Raw genomic sequence first — 25,161 nt, 5'->3', positions numbered from 1 at the left:
AGGTTTGAACCTTGTGAGTAGGCTTCCACGAAGGAAATAGTCTCGTCATAGGGATTTGGTTTTGTTTTGTTTTATTTTGTTTTTTTAGTGGAAATATTTTAAACATCAGTCATGCTTCTTTACACAAAACAGAACAAATTTTTAAAGAGTTTACAATATACTCCAAATCGGTCTTGGTCTACACTGGATTTTCTGACATATGACCCCCAATTTTTCTCCTACAAGGAAATTAATGTGTGTTTACAGAACAAAATGTGCAAATCATTAATGGGCAGCTATTTGAATATTGAAATGTGTGATCATCACCAGGATCAAGGCATAGACATTTTTTAGCATCCAAGCATGGCCCTTTGATACACTTTTCAGGTGCCCATCCACCCCCTGCTGCTTTAAACTGTTCTGATGTTTACCCCACAAATTAGGCTTGTCCTTTCTTCAAGTTCCTATGAATGAGTGTATAACTTTTCTATCTAGCTGTTATTATCGAGCAACTTAATGTTTTTTATATTTGTACGTTATTGCATTTCTCACACTTTACTTTTGGTGTTTATAATAGTAAGCATTACACTAATGTAAAACTACACCACAAGTGATGGATATTTGGGTCATTCCAAACTACAGCACTAGGGAAATTGGCAAGAAAAGCAAGACCAGCAGCTTTCTATCCTATAGGTTTTAGTATGGAGGAGTGGAGGGGAGAAGTGAGGCAAGTCATAGAAAAGTGGAATTTTTACTGCCACTAAAGAGCATCAAAAAGGTAATTTGAAACTAGACTATGGCTGCCAACCACAGGTGTATCTAAACACTGATGGTTCCATAACCTTACTTGCCACCAGCAATAACTGCAGAAAATGCCTCTTCTCATTTCTGCAACTTCTCTTGAGTGGATCTGTTAGCATAACATAATTTCTATGCAGAAGCCAAGCTGTAAGGGTATGTCAGACAAATCTAGACACCGACATTACATTTTCACAAAATGTAACTCAAAATAGTTCATAGAACTAAAAGTAATGTGCAAAACTATAGAAGTACCAGAGACAGCATGGTGGAAAATCTATGTGACCTTGGGCTTGACACTAAGTATTCTGGGTCCAAAAACAAAAGCACCATTCATGAAAGAAAAAGATTTATTAGTTGGGCTTCATGAAAATGAAAATCTGCTCTGCAAAAGACATTTCAGGGAATGAAAAGACAAGCTACAGACTGGGAGAAAATATTTGCAAAACACATATCTCTTAAAGGACTTGTACCTAAAATATACAAAGAACTCTTAAATCTCAAAGATAAGAAAAACATTTTGATTCCAATCTAAAAAAATTGCAAAAGATCTAAACAGACACCTCACCAAAGAATATATACAAGTGGCAACTAAGCATAAGAAAAAGATGTTCAACATCATGTGTAATTAGGGAATTGCAAATGAAAATAACAGTGGGATACCACTGCACACTCATCAGAATAGTTAAATCCAAAAAATTAACCATACCAAATGCTAGTGAAGATGTGGAGCAACAGAAATCATTATTCATTGCTTGTGGGAGTGCAGAATGATACAGCCACTTAGGGTCAGAGTTTGGCAGTTTCTTACAAAGCTAGACATGGCCTTACAATATGATCTAGCAATCGTGCTCCTACTAGGCACTTACAGAAATTTGTTGAAAACTTATGTCCACACAGAAATTCACACATGAAAGTTTAAAGTAGCTTTATTAATAATTGTCCCAAACTGGAAACAACCAAGATGCCCTTCAATAGGGAATGAATTGAACAAATGAAATGGGCTGTAATCAAAAGGTATGAAAGAACCTTAAATTCACATTACAAAGTGAAAGAAGCCAGTCTGAAAAGAGCACATACTGTGCGATTCCAATTCTAGGACATTGGAAAGGCAAAACTATACAGACAGTAAAAAGGATAAGTGGTTGCCAGGGTTTGGATAGGAAGGGGAGAAGGATGATTAGGTGGAGCACAGGGGGTTTTTAAGGCATCCAAAGTATTCTCTATGACACAATAATGGTGGATACGTGGCATTATGGATTTGTCAAACCTCATAGAGTTAACTTTAATGCAAACCATGAACTTTAGTTAATAATAATGTATCAATATTGGTTTGTTAATTGTAACAAACGTATCACATAAATGAAAGATGTTAATAATAGAGGAAACTGTGCAAGGAAGGAGTGACTATGAGAACTTTGGCTGCTATGTGTAATCCCAGAACAGTTCTATAGAGTATTAATAATACAAAACAAAGATCTACTGACCAGAAGATTAGATTGGTGGAATGTAAAACCAAAAGACAAGATAAAAATGATTTTCATGTGGGTGCACCTCTCCACTAGGGGTTCATCTTTGCCCTTACTTTTACCAAGACTAGCAAACTAGGGTCTACCTCCCCAGGAAGGTCAGAGACTAGGCAACTTCTTTCTTCTCCATTCGAATTCCTTCCCACAAGCGTCCCCTTTCCCTCATCCCTTGACATTTCTTCCGACGCAGCTGCTGTCCTTCAATAACCTTTTTTTTTTTTTTTTTTTTTTTTTTTTTGATGACCTTCTTTTCTTGCTCCTCAATAGTGCGATGTAGGCTAGGAGAAAGGATAATAGTAACAGTGGTTTCGGTTTCAAGTATTCCAAACCGCAGAGACCCGCCAGAACACATGTAGGGCTTCAAAAACATGCTTTAGCCAAGTAGTGGTGCTCAGCCGGTCTAGCACTGAAGTATGAGTGATCGCTTCATGGCCTGGGGGGCTGCAAAACGAGTTCACCCTGACATCAATTTCTTCCCAGAAGGAAAAAAATGTGTGGGCAACTTGGTGCATTGGCCGGGAATCGAACCCGGATCACTCGCGTGGGAAGCGAGAATTCTACCATTGAACCACCAATGCTCTGGTTTCATGTAATATACTAGGTCTGACTAGATAGAGTGTTGGGAAGCACTTTGAAAAGAGTTTTAAAAACAAGTTTAAACTGGCCTCTTTGGTAGACATGCAGAACAAATGGAAAAAAACACCCAGAGCAAAGGCTTACTTACATGGAAGGCTGACATCAGGCAACACTATCAAATTGTGGCGTTTAAATCAAAACACCAGACTTAATTTCCTCACTGAAGATGCATTCCTCAGTGCACAACTACTCTTTGGGAAACACTGTGCCTGGGTCTGATCATAGAGTGCTGAGGTGGAGGTGGGTGTGGCATGCTGACAGGGAACTCACCCGTGTGTTGAGTTTTAGCATTTGTGACTCTGAGACGCATATGAGGCACTGACGTGAATTCCGAGGTGTGAGTTGAAAGTACAGGTTTGTCGTTTAGAAAGAGATGTGGGAATAAATGTAAATCTTTTTGATGTAAGTGGTAACTGAAAGCGTGCTGGCTAGAGCTGGTGCGTGTGTTGGCTGATGGGCAGAGGGCAGATAGAACCAAAGCTCTTGGAGGTCCAAGGTGATGGTCGTTTTCTTTGTTGAGCTTCAGTTTACGACTCAGCCTCCAGCTAGCTGGGCTTCTCAGGGAGAGAAACATGGCTGCAGCTCTGCAGCTCCTATCTTTGCAAGGGTTACTCAAGATGCAGTGTGACAAATGGATTGGTGTAGACTAGACTGGGTGTAGGGAGACTGACTTTTTATCTGGTTGTATTAATGCAGGTAAGAGTTGATGGATGGAAGGTGCAGGCATAAAGTGGTGCACCCAATAAAGTAAAGCATTACCTGTTGATTATTCTGGACATAAATTTCTGTGTTGGGAGGATGAGAGCTCTGTCTGCCCAAGACAGTGGTGTAAACCCAACTGGGAAATTTCTTGTCTCTCCATTGCAGGGCCGTTCGTCTCTGTGGAGATTCTTGCTAGAGATAAAGAGCAGAGGCCAATGAAGGGAGCATTGGTGGTTCAGTGGTAGAATTCTCGCCTCCCACGCGGGATACCCGGGTTAGATTCCCGGCCAATGCAACATAGTATGATGCCTTCCCTTTTCGCTCTGCTTTTGCCCGCTGTCTCATATTGTGGTTTGGACCACAAGCAGTAAGAAAATGAGCTAAAATCCATAAGGCAGTTCTGAGCAGAAGATATTAAGGAGTTGATGTAAACTGGGACTTTGCAGAGCCCTGTGGCCGTGAGGTTCTTCCCATGCTTTAACAAGTAATAACTTTCTACCTCATCCCCCAATCCCACTTTCTTCTCTTCTTCCTCTTTCTTCCTATGCTCCTCCTCCCCACCCCCTCTCCTCCCCACACTCCTTCTCCTCCTTCTCTCCCTCCTTCTCCTGTTTCTTAATCTTGGAGACTGATCAATTTTACTACAGAAAAAACCTCTGTTCATCAAAACACAGAATAAAGAATAAAAAGACAAACCACAAATTGGGTGAATGTACCTGAAATCGGCGTGATCAACTAGTAGTGAAGATATTTCATGAATTCTTCCAAAACAAGATCAGACAGATAGACCTATAGGAAGTTCACCAAGATCCTGGGGTGAGGGTGGGGGAACCCTTATAAGAGGAGGTCCAAGTGACTAATAAACATGTATTGGTGTTCAGATTCATTACCAATAAAAGATATTAAAAGGGAAATCTCAATGAGATAACATTACAGTATGGTGAAGAAGTCCAAGATGCACGTCCAACACACCCATGCTGCATCCACTAGCTTTCCCTAAAAAGCAGTCTCTTGAAGCCACATTGTCCACAAGCCCTAGGTCTGACTACAAACAAACAAGCAAGCAAGCAAACAAACAAACAAAAGTATCTTTTGCCCTCAGTTTGACAATGCAAGAAAGATTCAAAGTCTGTATACATGGGCTAAAAGACACTTGTGTGAAGGATTTGGGGATTCTTTGTTCATTGGATAGGTCTATGGGGAAGGGAGGACATGGGTTTCATGTGGGAATGTCCTCTTTGCTCCACATGATCCTGCCTAATGGAACAAGGTGCAGCCAGAAGAGGGCCAGAGTGGGGCCCATGGCAGATCTCTTCTTCCTTGGCTCCAAGCACAGCACTGGGTAGACCAGCATGTGAACAATGGAAGTACTAACATTCTCCAAGCAACAGTGATCTGCTTCCATTGTGTTGACAACTATTGTATTGGGAGATTGTGACACAAGAACACAAAATTACCCCAATAATACCAAAATTAAGAAGTGACATACAAAAATATGGATGTCTAATGAGCATAATATTGTATGAAAAAAGCCAGATACAAAAAAAAACTGTATTCATTCATTTGAATTTGAATAGCAGGCAGTAATAAACTATGGCGATAGCTCTCAGAATGGTAACTAAACCAGTTAGGGTAGGAATTGCCTGGAAAGGGGTTCAACATATATTTCTGGAATGTGGCAATTTTCTCTAACTTGATCTGGGTAATGATTACATTTGCTAAAATTCAACAAATCGTGCATTAAAGATGTGTGTTTTTTCCCCTATGTGAACTAGAGTTCAATGATTTGCTGTTCCCATTAAAAAAAAATAGTAGTTGGTGGATGGAGACAAGCTGATATAGACCATGACAACTAGTTTGCATTTTATTGTAAACTTATTCAAAACTTGTTCTCCTTTAGTGTGAAAACCCTCCCTGATAGCTGAATTATCTCTACTAGAAAAATGGCTATGACCACACTATTTCTTTAGAGGAAGCTACAGACAAGGCTCCTTGAGAGGTGGTATTTCACCCTTAGGGACTTTCTCTGCTCAATAGTGAGACAAGGAACCGACCTAGATTTTGCTTTGAACGGCTGCCCACAGATTTGTGCACTGTGGGAGTCATTTCTCTTCTGACTGCATCATGCTGTGGGGCCAGAGGTAAACTCTGCTCTGACTGCTGCTAAGGGGAGTAGCTTGTGCTGGCATTAAAAGCAAGTCAGATGACCAATTAGAGACAGTACCCTGCTGTAAACTGGGTTTGAACCAAGGCTGGTGCAGCCTCAACTCAATTTTTTTTTTACCTACAGCTACACAGTCACGATGCACCACAGGCCTGGGGATAATTTTTTTTTTACATAAATATATTCACACTATTTTTGTTGTTTAATTCTTGGACACCTACAGACGTTCCTGCTTTTCTCTTTCATACTCTTCTCCGATTCTCCTTCTCTACTCAGCTATACGATAACAATTTTCATCTCTCATGATCTGGCCCAAACCTCCTCACAGACTTTCTAGGAGGTCGCCTTCTCTCATCCATCCATGGCTCTCCTTTCTTTTGCTCCTTTTCATGTTTCCTGTTTTGACCTGATCTCTTTCCTGGTGTAGTCAACCGACCACACCTACTAAACCACAGCCCAGAGGCCCAATGGGTCCCTGGTGAAGGCAGAACAAAGAATAGGAAGAGCGATCGAGAAGCCAGTCTCGGGTCCAGCTTCCTTGGGGCCGACTCGACTCAGGCCCGGGGCGTCGTGGGCACAGGCGTCTCCTGGGCGCTGGCATATACGGCAGGTGTGGAGCAAGGCTCAGCCGGGACCTTCGGCTGCTTTTCTACCTTCCGGCTCGACCAATGTACGCGTTTCCAGCGGATTTCTCTGCTTTTCCTAGTCTTTGGAGCCCGTGCAGCTGTCCTGCTAAGGGCGAGTGGCTCCGCTTAGCGCGGAAGGAGTGCTTGCTCTCTGTGGGGGGTGTGGTGGGGGAGGGAGGAACAGTGAGCACTCTGTAGCTGTCTCTGTGGCGCAATCGGTTAGCGCGTTCGGCTGTTAACCGAAAGGTTGGTGGTTCGAGCCCACCCAGGGACGCGTCTCAGTTACTAGCGTGTAAAAACTGTTTTGCGGTTATTTCTACTCTGCACATGCACTTTCTTGTCTCTCGAGTCTTACGCGCAACAGGAGGATATAAGTTGTTAAACTGACGACGCATACAAAGAGTTATCTTTAGAAGTGCGACGTGACCCACTGTCTATGCCATGTCAATGATTAGAATTCTCTATAGTCTTTAGAAGTATTATTTTCTTTAACCTAGCACTGAAGACCACCAATTTACCTAGAGCTAAATTTTTCCCCCTTGATTTACATATCACCAAGAAAGAAACTTCAGGGGTGGTCGTGGTGGGGGTGGGTAGGGACACATGGATACCATGCAATGGGATCCTGGAACTAGAAGCTGGGTTACTACCCCACTTTGGAGGAAGGCACAACGGAACCTACACTGCAAATCAGGATGCCTCTGTCTGCTTGGACTCAGGTCCAGACAAGCACCATTACCACAGGGGTAGTCACCCAGGTGACAGCACCGATTTGCCGACAATTCTGAAAAGCCCTTGAGAACTTTCCCCCACCCTCTGACGCATTTGCTACCTACTCCCCTCATCCTCCCACCACAGGAAAGGTTCTGCTCTCTGTCAGGTCAGAACCCTTCATGCTCCCTGCAGGGCACACGGAGCCAGGCAAGAGCCAAGGGGGCGGCCGCACTTCCCTGAAGGGCCTCTCCCCAGGTGGGTGGTTCTAGCGCTCAGGCTGACCCAAGACCCCGCTGCCCACGGAGGCAGCCAGGAGGGGTCCGGAGGCAGCGGCAGCTGGGGGATGACAACCCAGTCGTGTTCCTACGAGGTGCTCCTGGCCTGCAGTCCGGGGAGAGCTGAATAAAACTCCTCCTGAAGCTTTTCTGCAGCCTGAAGAGATGGGATCTCAGGTTCCTGAAGGGACACAAGGGGGCTCCTCACGAGGACAAAGCCTTCCTGTGGCCTTGGAGGACAAGTCCCGCAGAATCTGATTTGGAGGGACTCGCCAAAGGAAAGGAGCCACAGCGACAGGCCCAAGCAGCGAGTGATCTTGAGTTGAGATGTAGGCAAGTTACTCTCAGATGGTGTGGCATTTCACACATACGGAGAGGGAGTGAGAAAGCAAAGGTGGGGAAATGTTCATTGTGTGGTTAGGAACAGGATATATGATATTCGTATTTCAAAGTTTGTGTATGTTTCAAAGGCTTTACGTTTTCCTTTTCTTAATGCGTTTTTAGAACTCTCAGATTCTCTTTGAATGAAGACTCCAAGCGTGAGAGAGCAGGTTTGTGAGATGAAGAGAGAAAAGAGTGGAGGGTAGGAGAAGGCTGCCAGCCTGGGGGCTTATCACATCTATCCTTCCCCTGCAGCAGCCACCAAGCCTGATGCAACCCAGTAATAGGGACTTAGCACAGAGGATCTTCTGCAGGTGGACCTTACAGTAAGTAAATCGCCAGTGGTCCGGAAAAGACAGACACATCGAAAAGGGATTTCCCTGACCGGGAATCGAACCCGGGCCGCGGCGGTGAAAGCGCCGAATCCTAGCCACTAGACCACCAGGGACACGCAGGAGTCTCTTCCCCTGCAAAGTTGGCGCCTCCAGGTGAAAATTGTGACAGTAAAGCTTAGATTTCAGAGACGGACAGAGCAGAAAAGGAAAGGATTCCCAGCACCCCTGGGCTGAATGCAGCTGTGCGAGGCTCCCAGTGCTTGGCCTGCTGCTCATCACCCTTCCCCTCCCCTGGCCTGGGCTACGCTTTGGGCTCTGAGGCCAGGCCACATTAACCGGCATGTGTTCCATCCTATTCTAGCTTTAGCTCTGTGTGCAGCAGAGCCGAAGGCATGCGCTCTTTCCGAACCTCAGGTGAGGTTTCCTTTGACGTCAGGTGAGGACTTGGCTCTCAGCGAATGTTGAGCTGATTTGCCTACTGTCCGATCTCTGCTCTGAGTCCAGGGGCTCTTCTGATAGTGGCAGGGATACTGGCTCCTTTTCCTCCGCAACAATCTCAATTTGTAGAGCCTGAAATTCTTCATCTACATGTCTTTGGGTCGAACCCTCCCACCCCAGTGCAGAATTCGGTTCGTTTTCTTTTATTCTGTCAGGCAAATCAGCGTATTTTGTAGGTGTGCTGAGGTGAGGGAAAGTCAATTTTCAAAGACATAGTGTGAGTCAGAGAGGAGATTTAGGCTCCAGAAGAGAAAGTGAGTCCTAGTGTCCAAAGTGACCTAGAATGGAGGCCTGGTTCCTAATACTGAGTAGGCTTTCAGGTAGTAAAAGAAGTTCTATGTTTTGGGGAGATAAAAATGCATGCAGCTGCGTATGCTGCCACAACGCATTCCATTCACCCTTTCTCATGAAGGTAGGTTTCAGGGAAAAAGCTTGTTTCCGCCCGGTTTCGAACCGGGGACCTTTCGCGTGTTAGGCGAACGTGATAACCACTACACTACGGAAACCACACGCCTGCTTGTTTTTCGCTACAGATATATTAAAAACTGAGTTCCTGCCACAACTGGCCACCAACGTTTAAAAAAAAAAAAAAAAGCTTTATTCTTAAACAGTTTACTTAAATTGAACTCTTTATGCTTTTGAAAGCATAAATTACAACACAGAGAACAGTATGAAACGGGCATAAAACAAAGCTGAAATGGACAAGCAAGCAATTTCTCTTTTTAATTTATTGACACTAGCTTAAACTTTGTTAAAGAAAGAAACAAATAACGATATTTTAGGAGAATTGCAGGACCTTCAGCTGAAGATTAAATTTCACAGTGTTTTATCCCATGTAGGGGGAAAAAGAGACTAATTCCCCCCCCCCACACACACACACACTCTCTAACACACTGTAATTTTGATCTTGGAATTTTACTAATCTACTCTTCAACCTCCTTCTCAACAAAACTTCAATATATCCAAATCAAAGGAGAATTGATCTAGAAGAGGGGACAATAAAATAAGAGGTCCTACGTAGAGGGAGAACCAAGAAAATAGAATCTACTTAAGTCTGGCCAGATAACAACTCATGGATTCCTCTTAGTCTAACTCAAGTTCAAAATCTGGGGAGTCCCCTGGGTAGGTACAAACATGAAGTTTAAATTTGCTAACCCATATTCAAATTAGGAATTTGACAAATGCCGAAAATCAAGAAGAAACTGAGAGGAATCAAGGAATAAAATATACAGACACTGATTGGCCTCTTTTCTTTGGGGGCACATTATAACAGAACATAACATAGGTCAGAATAGGAAAGCCAAACAACTTGTCTTATTAAAACGATGGAGAACAAAGAAAATTTAGCCCAGTTTTCCTAGAAATCTCCTTCTTCTCCTTAAGGTGTGAGATGAGAGCCTTAGTGGAGTAAGTCCCATTTCTCTCTACATTCTTGCTGCAGTGAAGTTCACAGCAGGTTCCCTTGTGGAGAGCCCACTCTCCTAAACAGATGGAGTTACAAATGAAAACCCATGGCCACTCTCTCTCTCTCTCTCTCTCTCTCACACACACACACACACACACACACACACACACACACACACACACACACACAATAAGGAGAAATAAGAACAGCAAGACCATCCAAGAATACTACTTGAGCTGCCGGAGTAATTCTTTTAAAAGTCAAGCTCAGGGAGCACAGATCAACATCTCACAAAAAGCTGTAGCAATGGGAGTTCCCCAAACTCTTTTTTTCTTCCCACAATGATATGCCATTCTCTCATGCTCCACTGATGGGATGGCCACACACCCTATATACCTTGGCTTTTCCTCTAAAAGTGCTAGTACTCTGAGGACATATTCTCTTCAAGGATAGAAATGCCTACCTTCTAGGAGATTAGACCCCTACTTGTTTTTACATATTACTCCTGAAGACTAAAGAAAGGAAATTCCTATATATTTAAGACCAGAGGTCTTGGCTCTGTTTTCCTTCCAGATAGTCACAGGGAATCTCACACTGAGACTAAAGCGGCCTAGAGTGCTGTTCTGAAATTTAGTAAAATCGGGGGGGGGGGGGGGGAGACCAAGATGGTACACAGACAGATCTATTTTTACAAGTGAATGGAGAAGCTGTTTAGGTACATCAGTTTGTTCAAGAAGGCCACCAACATTTTTGAAAGAAAACGGACTCAGGGAGCACAGGCGATCCCTCAGGCAAGGAGGCTGCGACTTCGGAGAGGCCCTGGCTTAGGGTTCAGCTCCTCCCGGAAAGCGAGGTCCCTGGGGCCCCCTACACTCTGGCTTCGGGACCCCACACCCAACGCCGGGTCTCCAGTTCCACAACTAAGCGCCCTAGTCCAGGGGTCTGCCCCGCTGACTCCACAGCTGCCGGAAGCCGCGGGATCGGGGGGGGGGGGGGGGGGTGGGTAGGTGCGTCTAAGCCGCAGGTGACCCCGCCGCCCAGCAGCGCAGACGCCGCACCTCTGGTCTGCGAACCTCGCTCTCTCTTTTCCCACCGCCGGCGGTCAGCGTCTCGGCTCTGGGAACTGAGCAGTGCTTCGAATCCACCCCGGAACCCTAGGGCCCGCCCTCCGCTCCGCTCCGAGTGCGCCTGACCCGAGAGCTCCTACCTCTCAAGCACTTTCCTCGCCGCGCCTCCCGCGCGTCCTCGCGGGCAGAGGGGTTTCCTCGCGCTCCTGCCGCCGCCGCTGGTTCTACTCGTCTAATTTAAGCCCAATAGTTTCACTCCACTTTCACGTTCAGCAGGAAGCGTAGCACAGGCTGACGTCTCAGGCCGTTTGGCTGTTAGAAAATATCGAACATCAGCGCGTCCAAGCCATGCTTCCCGGTCTGTCCTGAATTCGTCTGGACATCAGGCCCCGCGGAAATCCGTGGACGGAAATCCGTGGACCACCCAGGCGCAGGCCGCGCACACCTCGCCGTTGCTCATCCCTCCCTCCTCCGTTGAGATTCTGCTTGAAGGACAGTTTTGTGTTAGCTTTTACAACGCCCGAAACTTCTTTCATTTGCCTTGTGTAATTTTCCTGTTTAACAGGTGGTGGAGTGCGAGGCTTAACCTAGGACGCGGACGAGGAGGTAAAGGCGGTTTTCACAGAAGGCCGGTGCCTGGAGGGGTTTTGAGATCAACCTCGCAGCCCACGGCCCGCCGGCAGAAAGCGATTCTCTTTGCTGAGAGACTTTAATGCAGTTCTCTGTCTCTGTCTCTGTCTCTGTCTCTGTCTCTGTCTCTGTCTCTGTCCCTCTCCCTGTCCCTCTCCCTCTCCCTCTCCCTCCCTCTCCCTCTCATTTCCTTTAGAAGTAAAACTTTGTAAGTTTGGAGGAAGACGTGCCATTGTCTCCTGCGGATGCTTTTCTTCCTGTCTTGGTGAGGTGCTCACCGCGTTTCCTTCACACCTGAAGTTCAAGCGCTCCGACCCTGAGGAAGACGCGGGCAGCTCGCTCGCGAGACCCCCAAGGCGGTGCTCTGCCTTGTCCTGCTTTGGCTCGAGATGCATCGAGGGTGCGACTGGACGGCGCCATCCTCCCCGGCGCCGGAGGACTGAGTCCCCAAAGAGCTTTGGGTCAGGACATTTCATGAGATTCCACCCCTCTTCTTTCCTCCCTCTAAGTACGAGTTTTCACCTCCCACGCCGAGTCAGAGGAAGGGATCCTCTGTCTTTCGGTCGCGTCCGGCCCGCCGCGGTCCCACGTGGGCAGGACGAGGGGGCAGTGGTCCTTTCTCCGACAGGGGCGGAAGGACAGCGGCGCCCGAGGGAGGGGCCACAAACACACAGGCGCGCTGCGCTGGGCTCCGCAAACCCTACAAGGCGGCCCACGGAGCTTCCCTGCAGCCCCAGCGGAAGGCGCGCGGGGCTCCAGACCCGGCGAGAGGAGCGCGCCCAGGGGCCCCGGCCCTGCGCCTGCCCTGGAGGACGCGCCCGGAAGAGGGACGGAGCCCAGGAGAAAGCGCAACGGCGGCCCACCCCCACGATCCGAGGTTCAAGGTGAGGGAGTCGCGCGTTAAACTGATTTCCCCGCCTTTATCGGGAGACTCGTTTGCCCAAATTCAGAGTCGCGAAAAGGAGGGATTGTGTAGGAAAAGTCCACATTTCACCGAGACGAAAACACGAAGTTCTAAGTAATTGGATGTGGGGTCTGAGGAAAACGCTGTGCCAGAGCCATCTCTGGGCCCGAGCAGAGGGAAGGCGGGAGCTGGCACGACCTAAGGCGGGGAAAGGGCAGGCGGCGCAGCAGGTGGTAGGGGGGAAGACCCGGGATCCAGGTGTGGGCGCGAATCCTTGTTTCAAAGCATTTTCCATCCAGCCGTCCCAGTTTCTGCATTCACCAGGAGTCTTTTATGATGTTGGGGATCCCGAGATCTGACCCCAGGCGCCTCCCGTGCCGTCTCTACTGCTTCGGCCCTGACGACCTTCTCTGCACGCGCGGCCCGCCCCGCAAGGGCGCGACTCCAGGGCAGATCTCAGGTGCGACTGGGACTCGGGACTTGTCGGACATGGCGGGCCTCGCGGGAGCGTCCACTGTCCCGGAGCGCGCTCGGCCTTTCGTGTCGGGCTCAGTTGTAGGACAAAGCAGGGAGGGATCGTTCTTCGGGCAAAATTCTGTTTGAGGTTTGTGTGTCGGCTACTCGGAACAGGCCGGCGGGTGTAGCACATACTTATTTCAGGATTTCCTTGTGCCTATTTAAAAAAAAAGGCCCGCAGCTCCCTGGTAGTCTAGTGGCTAGCATTTGGCGCTTTCACCTCTGCGACCTAAGTTCGATTCCTGGTCAGGGAAGTATGAATATTTCCGGATCTCTGCACCCCGGTAACTTCACTTCATCTCTAGAACTGTGATGTTCAGATGCAGAAGATTCTCTGCACTGAATTCTTAAACTGGTGAGGTGAGGCCCCAGGGTCCAAGGCCTCTCCCAGACTGGAAGAGATGAGATGTGATGAGATGTGATGAACATATTGGCCAGCCACCGGCTTCCTCTCCTCTCTTCTCCCGGAAACCTATCGTCTCCCTCTCAGAGTGCCCATCTAAAGAGAATTTAGGACTTCAGTAACAATTACACCATTAAAAAACAGAAACAAAACAGAAACATACAAAAATTAGTAACAGCATATATTCTTCACCTAAGCGCACTAGTTAACATCTTCCCATATTTACTTTCTCACTGTCTCCATATACATGAGTTACTCTACATTTTGAGAGTAACTTGCAGACATCTCAACTCAAGATCACTGGTTAGGGGACTGTTGCTCCTTTCCTTTGGCAAGTCCCTCAAAACCAGCTTCTGCAGGACCTGTCCTCCAAGGTCATCAGAAGGTTTGTCCCCAAGTGAAGGTCCATTATCGCCTGGTTCTCTTCAGGCTGTGAAGAAGTTTCAGAAGGAGATTAATTTGGCCTTCCTCAATGGTGCAGGCAAGGCGCTCCCTGTGCTTGCAGGAACACGACTAGGTTGTCATTCCCCCAGCACTGGTTGCCCTCCAGACTCAGCTTGGTTTGTGGTGGGCAGTGAGTCTTGAGTCAGCCTGAGGGCTAGAACTGCTCAGCTTGGGAGAGACCCTTCAGTGAAGGACAACCGCCTCCTTGGTTTTGCCTAGCTCTCTGTGTCCTGCTAGCAACAAAAGAAAATTATTCACAACAAATAACTTTATTCACTTCCCCCTCCTGTCTCCCCTCTTCTCCTCTGGTAATCATTACTCTGTTCTCTGTATCTATGTGTTTGTTTTTGTATGGTTGGTTTGTTCATTCGTTTAAAAACATTTTTAGAGAATATTTCATGCATAGTGAAATCACATGTTATTTGTCTTTATTTATCTTATTTCACTTAGCAAAATACCCTCAAGTCTATCCATGGTGTAGGAAATGGCAAGATACTCCATTGTATATACATGCCACATCTTCTTTATCCTTTTATCTGTTGATCGGCACTTGGGTTGTTTCTGTATCTTGGCTATTATAAATTATGCTGATCAGTACAATGGAAATGTTACTTCCCTTTGGTGGAAGTGATGTACCTTATGGAATCAGAAGCGTCCTTCCAGCCAGTTTTGACTGCCATTTCTCCTCAGCCCCATGGTGAATGCAAGGGCTTTCAATTTTTACTACTCAGAGCTAACTTCACAGACACCAGCAGTGTCACTTCAAATTTCTCTTTGTAGGAAAAGCAAATATTCAAGTGTTAGTTTTCTAAGATTGTTTTCTACAAACAAACAAACAAACAAACAAAAACACAAACCTGGAGTGGACAACAAATGCTCTTCTTTGGGTTGATTTGTATCCAGGGAACAAGCCTGCCGTAATTTAAACGATAGCACAATTCTCCATCTAGCTCCTGTATCTGAGAGAGAGGGCCAGGGGCTTGAAGAAGGACATACTCCAGGAGGGCAGGAATAAATGAAAATCTGATGAGAGGAAGCAGAAGGATGGTGAGGCAAGTGGGACAGAAAACTGTGGCCTCCAAGGTGATTCAAGTCTAGTTTTGTTGAGAAACCAGGAAGTACAACTACTTTACCTAATATGTGCAGGAGGGAGTAAAATGTGTGTTTGTGTGTAGGGGCACAAGAAAGTGGGATGGTAGCAGAGACCCAGTATGCTGAAGTCCCCAGTCATAAGTCTTTGTGGGGTGCCATTGTTCTACTGTGTTTAGCATTGTTGTAGTGACACCCTCGGTTAGCATTCAGATCATAAATGGAATGGTTACAGATTATCTGGAATTGGATCTTGGACTCGATTATAGTTGAAATTATTAATGACCCTAGTGTCGGTGAACACTGTCAGTCCATGACATGCAGCAGCAAAACATTTTCCCGAATCACCTTCTGTATATACCTGTATATAGGTTTCCACAGAAGGCAAGGGTTAGAATGGCCAAATAGTTGCTGACATAGAACATTTTAGTCAAGATATGAGTATGATGGGTTGAATAACTGCATGTAAACAGGAGGAATTGGGGAAACAAAATGATGAGCTCAAAGTTCTAAGATCCTAGCTCAAGATTTAGGTTAGGGAACTGAAAGCTTCTATTTTTATCTTATTTTTTAAAAAAACAAACAGACACAAACTTAATACCTTGTTTAATAGTATAAGTCTAGACCTGCATTCTGCAAAGGAAATCTAAATTGAATTCTCAACATCACAGGATCTGTTATGTTCAAGTCAGGACATTTATTAAGAAGGACTGGTATCATTGGGATGGGGTTGTATGGGCAGATTCTGATGAAACTGGGGCTCTTGAAATCCTAAACTGCACCGAGCCTCAGGTTACTTGAGAAGCAGCCCTTCCTCCCTTGTTTGAAGAGGTTACCTGAAGTAGGTTACCTCCACTTACCTAAAGAAGCTCTAAGGTCTCCCTCTGAGGTTAAAGTAGTTGACTTACATGGGTCTGCTGATCCTCCTCAGGACCTCCTGCTACCATGTACCACAGCTTTAGACCCACAAGCAGACTCATTTGGGGGAAACAATGACAGAAAACTTTCCGTTTATAATGAAGAGTATAAACCACTGACCCAAGGAGTCAAACGAACCCCAAGCACGGTAAATATGAAGAAAACCGCACCTAGTCACATAATAATTAAATTGCTCATATCAATTGGAGAAAAAAAATCACAAAAGCAGCCAGAGGAATAAGACATAAGATTTAAGAAATATCAGATTTCTCATCTGAAGCACTGCAAGTGAAAAGGACAGTGGAGAAACATCTTTAAAGGACTGAGGGAATAAAAGTTAACATAGAATTCTATGCCTCTTCCCCTCAAAAAAGTCTTTGAAGAAATGTTGAAAGACTTAGTTACCGGGAGACCCACACCACAAGAAAGGTTAAAGGAGTCCTCCCCACAAAAGAAAACTCACACCAGATGGAATTCTGGATGCACAAAAAGGAATGAAGGGCAGGGGACATGGAATCTACATGAGATAATATGTAAGATTTTTTCTTGTTAATTAAATCTCTTTTAAAACATGGGACACTAAGCAAAAGTAATAACCTTGGATTGTGGGGTTTATAACACGCAAAATAAAATGCATGACAATAGCATAAAGGCAGGCAGGGGAGACATGTGAACACCTATGGCATTGCTTGAAGGCAGATTGTGAGTTACAGACGTGTGCTACAAAGGCTAAAGCAGTCGCTGAAATAACAGAGAATTCCATCGACTGCTGAAAACCTTCATTGGCATATTATAGCTAATAAGCCAACCAAGGTGAGAAAATGGACCATATGTACAAAACCATGTAAACTCCTTCATAGAATGAACAATTGCCCTTTGGGCACGCTACCCAGAGACATGTGTACAAGAATCATGACTGTAGTATTATTTGTAGTAACAAAGGTATAGAAGTCAATTAATTTCATATATATAAAGGGTTAAACAATGGATGAAACTTCACTGAAACTCGTTTCTAGTCGAAAGTTGAAGCTTCAACTGGGGTTGAAGCCGGAGGTAACACTCCATTCTTTCGAGGAATCCTGGACCGCAAGTGCCTGTTTCCCTGCAGAGCTCTCCTGGGAGGATCAGCGATGGTCTCGGCTTAGGTTCTCTTGTTGTGGACAAGACACAGATGACAAGGCAGGCAATGGAGGCTTCCATTCAGGGTTAGATGAAAGGACGTGCAGCCCAGAAACATAGCAAACCGTTGAATCAGGTCCTAAAAAAGCCGAGGCACGTCCCTGGGTGGGCTCGAACCACCAACCTTTCGGTTAACAGCCGAACGCGCTAACCGATTGCGCCACAGAGACACACAAGGACAGTCCCCCCTCCCCTCCCCCTTCGCAATGAAGAGCAAGCTCTCCTTCCACGCTGGGCTGAGCCACTCGTCCTTCTCAGGACCGCGGCGCCCTTTCCAAAGCCTCGGAAAACCGGAGAAGTGGAGTCGACGCGGCCTGTTGGTCCGGTGGGAACGTGCTTTGGGCGATTCCGAAGGCAGAGGGGCAGCCGAGCGTCCCCGAAGCGCCTGGCTCCACATCTGCTTCAGATGCCAGCGCCCGGGAGACGCCCGGGACCGCGACCTCCAGACCTGAGACGAGTGGGGCCGGAGGGAAGCCGAGCGCCGGGTGGGCTCCATGATGCTCCTCTGGGTTCTTTGCTCCACCTTCACCCGACTGTCCGCGCCGCAGGCGCTGCCCTTACTCTACACAGCAGCGGTCGGTGGGGCGGGAAGGGAAAGGGGATGGGGAAGGTTGGTCAAAAGAGGAAATATTAAGAGGAGGAGGGAAAGCAGGGGCGAACAGGACAAAGCAAAGATAATTCCCAGGAGACCTGTGCAGAGAGGCACAGCCTGGATGCAGGGGAGATGAGAAATACATCAGAATGAGGAGGGAATAACGAAGGGAGGACCTAAAAGAAACGGACTCCTACCTGCTGTTGTCCAGCAAGAAAGCAACGCAGTAACTGGAATGGGTTTCTGTCAAAATTAGTAGAGCAAAGCAATTTCCTGTCGCCGGGTCGGTGGCGCGCCGTGATCGTATAGTGGTTAGTACTCTGCGTTGTGGCCGCAGCAACCTCGGTTCGAATCCGAGTCACGGCAGTGTTTCCCTTTTGCACTTACAACCGCATAGACTGCGCAGCACCTCTCGCTGGCCATGAAGTGCAGTAAGCTCAGGAGGAGGGAGGGCAACCCAACGGAGCACTAGGTTGAAGCTCTCTGCACGTGCTCTAGGTCCCACCATTTAAGAGAGAATATCTCAAGGTCAGGTTCAATCTCTAAATGAGCGTTGTGTGTACCTTCCACAAAGGAAATGGTTATCATATAAGGATCTTTTTTTTTTTTTTTTTCTCTTCTGGGTGGATATATTTCAAACATCAGTGAGGCCTTTTTACACAAAAATAGAACAGACTTTAAATAGTTGATAGTGTACTCCAGTCTGGTCATTGTCTAAACCAGACTCTCGGACATCCGACTGCCAATTTTTAAACTAAAAGCAAATTATTACGGTGTGTTTACCAGAACAAAATGCACAAATCATTAATGGGTGGCTATTTGAATATTGAAATGTGTGATCATCACCAGGATCAAGGTATAGATCAAGGCATTTTTGGCATCCAAGCTTGGCCCTTTGATACACTTTCCAGGTAATGCCCATCCATGCCCTGCTACTTTACACTATTCTGATGTTTACCCCGCAAATTAGGCTTATCCTTTCCTCAAGTTCATGTGAAAGAATACACAATTTTCTATCTAGCTGTTATCAAGCAACATTGTATTTTTGATATATATGTATGTACATATATGTACGTATCGCACTAAAGTAAAACTACACTACAAATGATGGACATTTGGATAATTTCAAACTACAGCATTGGGAAAGGCTCATATGAATACCTTTCTACTATAATTTGTGGATATGAGACGACTGTCCATTAAAAGTAAGGGCGCCATGGATAGGAATTTGGCAAGGAAAGCAAAAGCAGTGTCCTTCTATCCTAAAGACGCTAAAGAGGAGGCGTAGGGGAGCAGTGAGACAAGTCAGAAGAAAGTAGAGTTTTTACTGCCACTGAAGGACATATCCTCTTTCATCATTTCTCTGCTCTCCAAGGTTCCCTGAGGGAAGGATGGGTCAATGGAAACATCACTCCAAAGTGGTTCAGTGTATAAATTCTGGGCTCTACTGGAGCACTTTCTGGGCATCTCCTCTGGGTAATATTCAACCCTGCAGGATTTCCTTTTGTTCCCTGAGGAGCAGTGGGAGAGATGCCAACTTGGCCAGTGACTCAGGGCCCTCGAGGAGAAGTGATAATTCCAGGCCCTCATTTCTGCCAAGAGAACCAACAAAGCAAGGGGTTGCTTCCGGCCACCACAAGTTCTCTGTCCTCCAGTTGTTAGAAAACATTGATTCAACTCCCTCCCCAAGCACTTGAGAGGTGTTGGGACATTTCTGCTTGTTGGGAGGGGGACATACTATCTTGAAGGACACCACTGGGATGCAAGAGGGGAAGCCAGATGAGAGGCCATGGAGCTGGCTAGGCCTGGAACAGAAAGGGCATGCTTGCCCCAGGAGCCTCCTTGTGAAGGCAGGGTCTCGGGGCCCATGTTCCTGGAAGGGGTGCCTCCTTCAGACCTGGCCCCAAAGGGACAGTGGAGCTCAAGGGTTGAGCATGAGGCCTTTGGGTGACATCCCTTATGTTTTCCCACCATCCCAGTCCTGCGGCTTCTCTCCTGCTGGTGCTTGTCAGCCAGCCTGCAGGGCTCCCCAGACCAGTGCCTAATCCAATGAGCAGATACTGCGCCCAAACACAAACTGATAAACTGGAGGTATGGCAAAAAAAAAAAAAAAAAAAAAAAAAAAAAAAAAAAAGTGTGACCCATCCATACTTTGGTCAGGAATAGGAGGGCCAGGATATGCGGGTGTACACCCAAATTCCCAAGCATTGGAGCCAGAGATGTGGCGGGCCTCTCACCCTGAGCAGGCAGAGCACAGCTGAGACATCACGCAAGAGATGTCGTCACCACGAACCGAGGAATATCATGAGAGAGTGGGAACCCAAACCCCACTGACACCAATTCCGCAGTCGAATTTCCCTCTCAAACGTGGAGAAATTGCAGGGGTCAGCACTTCACAAGTGTGATGGACAAGCCTGATGCCCTGGGGAATGCACCTTCAAGATCATGGCATCTCTCCTGCCAGGCAACTGTGAACACGTACCCACCCAGGCACAGTGCAGCCTCTTAGCCCACCAAGGTTCACTCAAGGTCACCACCCTCCACTCCACTCATCCTTCGCCATTTTTAAACCACGCTCCCCAAAGGAATTAAAGCAAATACCCTCCAGATCGCTCCCTCCGCAACACAAATGTCTGTTAATTCATTTGAATCTCAATAGCAGGCAATAGTAATCTATGGCAATAGATCTCAGAATAGTAATTAACTAAGCAGGATAGGGCACGAAATGCCTGGAAAGGGATTCAACAGACATTTCTGGGAGGATGGCAGTTTTCTCTAACTCGATCTGGGTAATGATTGCATTTGCCCAGACTCAACAAACTGTGCATTAAAGATGTGTGCTTTTAACTATGTGAACTAGAGTTCAATGATTTGCTATTCCCATAAAAAAAAAAAAATCACTGGACGGTGGATGGAGACAAGCTGATATAGACCATGACAACTAGTTCGCATTTTATTGTAAACGCATTAAAAACTCATTCTCCTTTAGTGTAAAAAACTCTCCCTGATACTTGAATTATCTCTACTAGAAAAACGGCTATGACCCCACTATTTCTTTAGAGGAAGCTACAGACAAGGCTCCTTGAGAGACTGTATTTCACCCTTAGGGACTTTTTCTGCTCAATAGCGAGACAAGGAATCGACCTAGATTTCGCTTTGAACGGCTGTCCACAGATTTGTGCACTGTGGGGGTCATTTCTCTTTTGACTGCATCGTGCTGTGGGGCCAGAGGTACGCTCTGCTCTCTGACCGCTGCTAGGGGGAGTAGCTCCTGCTGGCATTAAAAGCAGTCGAATGACCGATCAGAGACCTAAGTACCCTGCTGTGGTTTGGGTCTGACCCAAGTTGCGGTAGCCGCAACGCACCAATAACCACTGTCCGCTCACGATGCATCGCGGTCCTGGGAGTAATTTATATATATATATATTCACAGTATTTTTGCCGTTTAATTCTTGGCCATCTACATGCTCGTGCTTTACTCTCTTCCGTGCTATTTTCCGATTCTTCCTCCTCATTCTGCTACATAATAAAAACAATTTTCATCTCTCAGGATCTGGCCCGAGCTTCCTCACAGGCTTCCAGTAAGGTCTCTCCTCCATGCCTCTGCTTTCTCTCGCTCTTTTTCACGTTTCCTTTTTTGACTTGATCTCTTTCCCGCTGCAGCCAACCGACCACACCTACTAAACTGTTGCCCCGCTGCACAGGCGGTCGGGTCGAAGGCGGAGCAAACCTGGAGGCATTACGGAGCCCACTGGGAGTTCAACTTCCCTTGGGTTCCGCTGGGCTCAGGCCCAGGTGATCGCGGTCCCGGGCGTCTCCGGGCGCTGGCATCTGAAGCAGGCGTGGAGCAAGGCGCGGTGGCGACCCTCGGCTGCCCTTCTGCCTTCGGAATCGCCCAACTCACGGCTTTCCCACCGGACGAACACGCTGAGTCGACTCCGCCTCTCGGATTTTGTGGGCTTTAGAGCCGGCACCGCGGTCCTGAGAAAGACGAGTGGCTCCGCCTCGCGTGGAAGGAGAGCTTGCTCTCCGCGGGGATGAAGAGAAGCACTCCGTGTGTGTCTCTGTGGCGCAATCGGTTAGCGCGTTCGGCTGTTAACCGAAAGGTTGGTGGTTCGAGCCCACCCAGGGACGTCCACGGCCGGCCTTTTTAGCGCTGAAAGGATTCGCGATTATTTCTGTCTTCATTACTCATAATCACCTATGTCTTGTCCACGAGGGAACCTATGCCAAGAGAACTCTGAAGGAATCTAGGGTTCCTCGAAAGAGTGGAGGCATGATGGTGCTCCTTACCCTCTGGGTCCATTTTAGTGATACTCAAGATGACCCAAGACCCCACAGCCCACTCCTCCAGACTCCTCTGGAGGGCCGCTGGGGCTTGGGGATGACAGCCTGGTCGTGTTCCTAAAAGCATAAGGGGTGCCTCGCTTGCTTTATCGGGAAGAGCCGAATAAAACTCCTCCGGAGGCTTCTTTACAGCCTGAAGAGGACGACTGTCAGGTTCCTGAAGGGTCAAGAGGGGCCTCCTCGCGAGGACAAAGCCTTCCCGTGTTCTTGGAGGACAGGTCCCGCCGAAGCTGGTTTGGAGGGACACGCCAAAGAAAGGAGCAACGACAGTCGCCTAATCAGTGATCTTGAGTTGTGAGATGTCTGCGCTTACCCTCAAGGAGTGTCGCAATTCTTACACAAAAGGAGAGGAGAGAGTGAGAAAACAAACGCGGGAAAATGTTAACTGTGCTTTCGGTACAGACTATACGACGTTAGTACATTAAAAATTTTGTATGTTGCAAATATTTTATGGTTTTGTTTTCTTACCGAGTTTTTGGAACGAAAGTCCCAGGTTACAGGTGGATGAAAGCTCTGTAAACGAGACATCAGGTTTCTGAGATGAAGGCAGAAAGACGGGAGGCCACCCCCCGCTCTGGCTGTTCATCACACTTCCGTTCCTCCAGCCTGGGCGATGCCAAGGATCTTGAGGCAAGACCTCAACTACCTTTAGGGAATCAGTGCAGAGATTCATCTGCATCTGAATCTTGCGGCAAAAGCCAACTATGCGGTTGGAAAGTCCCGCAAGCAAAGACCCACTGTGAAAAAGACTTCCCTGACCGGGCCGTGGCGGTGAAAGCGCCGAATCCTAGCCACTAGACCACCAGGGAAACACGCCGGAACCCCGCTTGGCCTCTACATGTGAAAATTATGAAAGATCAGCTTTCAGAGAAAGGCAAACTAGAAAAAGAGGCAATTCCTAGCGGCCCAGGGCTGAATGCTGCTGTGCAGTGCTCCCAGTCCTTGCCCTGTTGCTCACCACCCTTACCTCTCCCGGCATGAGCGACACTTCGGGCTCTGAGGCCAGGCCACAAGGTAACCGGCCTGAATGCCATCCTGGTCTAGCTTTAGTCCTGCGTGCGGCAGAGCCAAGGACAAACTCCCATTGCCCTTATAAGTCAGGTGCCAAATGGACTCTCAGCGGGTGATGAACGGATCCGTTTACTTGCTAATCTCTGACCTGAATCCACGGTCTCTCCTCCTAATGGCACGGGTACCGGCTCTTTTTCCTGCCATGTCAGCTCAATTCGAGGAGCCTAAGTTCTTTCTCTACCTGTCTTTGGCTCCAGCCCCAGGTGCGGAATCGGGTTCGTTCTCTTGTTAGGCAAATCAACGTGTTCTGCAGGTGTGCTGAGGTGTGGGAAAGCCAGCTGTGCTTCAAAGGGATGAAGTTCTTGGTTTTCGGAGACATAACACGTGTCAGCGTGTAGAGGGATTTAGAAAAGAAGCTAAGAGGATTTGCGGGTGTAAACGTAACCTGAAGACTTGTCCTGAGCCCTCAGAGTAACTGCTTGTGTCCCGGTGTCCAAAGTGACTCAGGCAAAGGAGGCCTAGTTCCTAGTGCTGAGAAGGCCCTTTTTCAGGTAGTAACGGAACTCCTCCTGTGTATATCGGAGATCGACAAGGCAGCTGCGCCCCCTGCCACACCCCGTTTTGGTTTTTTAAATGTATATGTGTAACTCAGAAAAACTTCAGAATGTTCCCGCCCGGCTTCGAACCGGGGACCTTTCGCGTGTGAGGCGAACGTGATAACCACTACACTACGGAAACCAGCCGCGAAGCCCAGCTTGACGGTATGTCCAGGAAACCGTAGGTCCTGCTGTCACTAATCTGGCCACCGACTCTTTAAACTGAATAACCCTAGCAACACCAGCGATGGATCCGTCAGGGAAGGAGACGGCGGCTCCTGAGAGGCCCTGGCGTTGGGTTCTGAGTCTCCCTCAAAGCGAGGACCGTGGAGCTCCCCAGAGTTTGACTTCAGGACCCGCCACAGCTTGACTTGGGGACCCGCGTCCTACGCAGGGTCTCCAGGTCCAAAGCTAAGCGCCGGAGGGCAAGGGTCGCCTCCGCTGACTCCCCAGCTCACAGAGGCTGCGGGAGCCGGAGGGTTAGGTGCGTCTGAGCCCCAGGAGACGCCGCACCCAGCAGTGTGGACGCCGCCCCTACCTGGCTGCGGACCCGCGCTGCGGTGGCCCTTTTCACCGCACCAGCGGTCAGAGCTCTCGGCTCTCGGAAATGATCTGTGCTTTGAATCCACGGAACTGTAGGACCCGTTCTCCTCCTTCCTCCCCTCTGCGCTGGACCTTCGCCTTCTTTCCTCGCAAGCCCTTTTGCCTCAGGTATCAAAGGGGATCGTTCTGATGTCCACTAGGCAAAAGGACTTCCTCTGGTTTCCGCCTCTGTCGCTTCATCTTTTCGAATCAATTTCAGTCCAATATTTTAATCACGTATTTATGTTTTAGCCAGTATCGTAGCAAAGGCTATGTCATAGGCATTTGGCAGTTTTAAAATATCCGATGAACATACAACGTATAAAAACTTGTGAGAAACACCTAAATCAGTGCTGACAGGGGAGTTTAAAGCCCTAAGTTAAATTTCTAATACATTAGAAAAGAAGAGAATTTTTAAATCAGTAACTCAAGTTCCCACAGCAAGAAACAAAACAAAACAAAACAAAACAGAACAAAAGAAGGAAAGAAATAAAAATGAAAAGTGAAAGAAATCCAAAGCAAACAGAAGAAAGAAAATAATACAAAGCAGAAATTAATGACATTGAAAACAAAAAGCAATGGATGAAATCAATAAAATAAAAGCCGATTCGTTGAAGAGGTCAATAATCCTGACAAAGGACAAAAGACACACAAGTAATTAGTATCAGGAATGAACAGAGACTACAGTCACCACAGATTTTTCAGATATCAAAAGGATAAGGGAATATTAGGAAAAACTCTACACAAATAAATTTGACTGCTTAGACGAAATGGACAAATTCCTTAGAAGTACAAACCACTACAACTCACTAAATATGAAGTTGATACTTTGAATAACTCT

General features: G+C 47.0%; 9 non-coding genes across 9 annotated transcripts; 4 read left to right on the top strand and 5 right to left on the bottom strand.

Moving 5' to 3' along the window:
- Positions 1–2,813: 2,813 nt before the first annotated feature.
- Positions 2,814–2,884, bottom strand: TRNAG-CCC (transfer RNA glycine (anticodon CCC)). Its single transcript has one exon. It is a non-coding gene; the product is annotated as a tRNA-Gly (tRNA).
- A 984-nt stretch (positions 2,885–3,868) lies between these two features.
- On the top strand, positions 3,869–3,939 carry TRNAG-CCC (transfer RNA glycine (anticodon CCC)). The gene has a single exon. It is a non-coding gene; the product is annotated as a tRNA-Gly (tRNA).
- A 2,695-nt stretch (positions 3,940–6,634) lies between these two features.
- On the top strand, positions 6,635–6,708 carry TRNAN-GUU (transfer RNA asparagine (anticodon GUU)). The gene has a single exon. It is a non-coding gene; the product is annotated as a tRNA-Asn (tRNA).
- A 1,472-nt stretch (positions 6,709–8,180) lies between these two features.
- Positions 8,181–8,252, bottom strand: TRNAE-UUC (transfer RNA glutamic acid (anticodon UUC)). The gene has a single exon. It is a non-coding gene; the product is annotated as a tRNA-Glu (tRNA).
- An 818-nt stretch (positions 8,253–9,070) lies between these two features.
- TRNAV-AAC (transfer RNA valine (anticodon AAC)) lies at positions 9,071–9,143 on the bottom strand. Its single transcript has one exon. It is a non-coding gene; the product is annotated as a tRNA-Val (tRNA).
- Positions 9,144–17,288: 8,145 nt separating this feature from the next.
- Positions 17,289–17,362, bottom strand: TRNAN-GUU (transfer RNA asparagine (anticodon GUU)). The gene has a single exon. It is a non-coding gene; the product is annotated as a tRNA-Asn (tRNA).
- Positions 17,363–18,078: 716 nt separating this feature from the next.
- On the top strand, positions 18,079–18,150 carry TRNAH-GUG (transfer RNA histidin (anticodon GUG)). The gene has a single exon. It is a non-coding gene; the product is annotated as a tRNA-His (tRNA).
- Positions 18,151–21,844: 3,694 nt separating this feature from the next.
- Positions 21,845–21,918, top strand: TRNAN-GUU (transfer RNA asparagine (anticodon GUU)). The gene has a single exon. It is a non-coding gene; the product is annotated as a tRNA-Asn (tRNA).
- A 1,889-nt stretch (positions 21,919–23,807) lies between these two features.
- TRNAV-CAC (transfer RNA valine (anticodon CAC)) lies at positions 23,808–23,880 on the bottom strand. Its single transcript has one exon. It is a non-coding gene; the product is annotated as a tRNA-Val (tRNA).
- Between the last annotated feature and the right edge of the window lie 1,281 nt (positions 23,881–25,161).

Source organism: Camelus bactrianus, chromosome 21, assembly GCF_048773025.1.
Source record: "Camelus bactrianus isolate YW-2024 breed Bactrian camel chromosome 21, ASM4877302v1, whole genome shotgun sequence".
Lineage (NCBI taxonomy): Eukaryota > Metazoa > Chordata > Mammalia > Artiodactyla > Camelidae > Camelus > Camelus bactrianus.
This window is presented reverse-complemented; position numbering and strand designations above follow the sequence as displayed.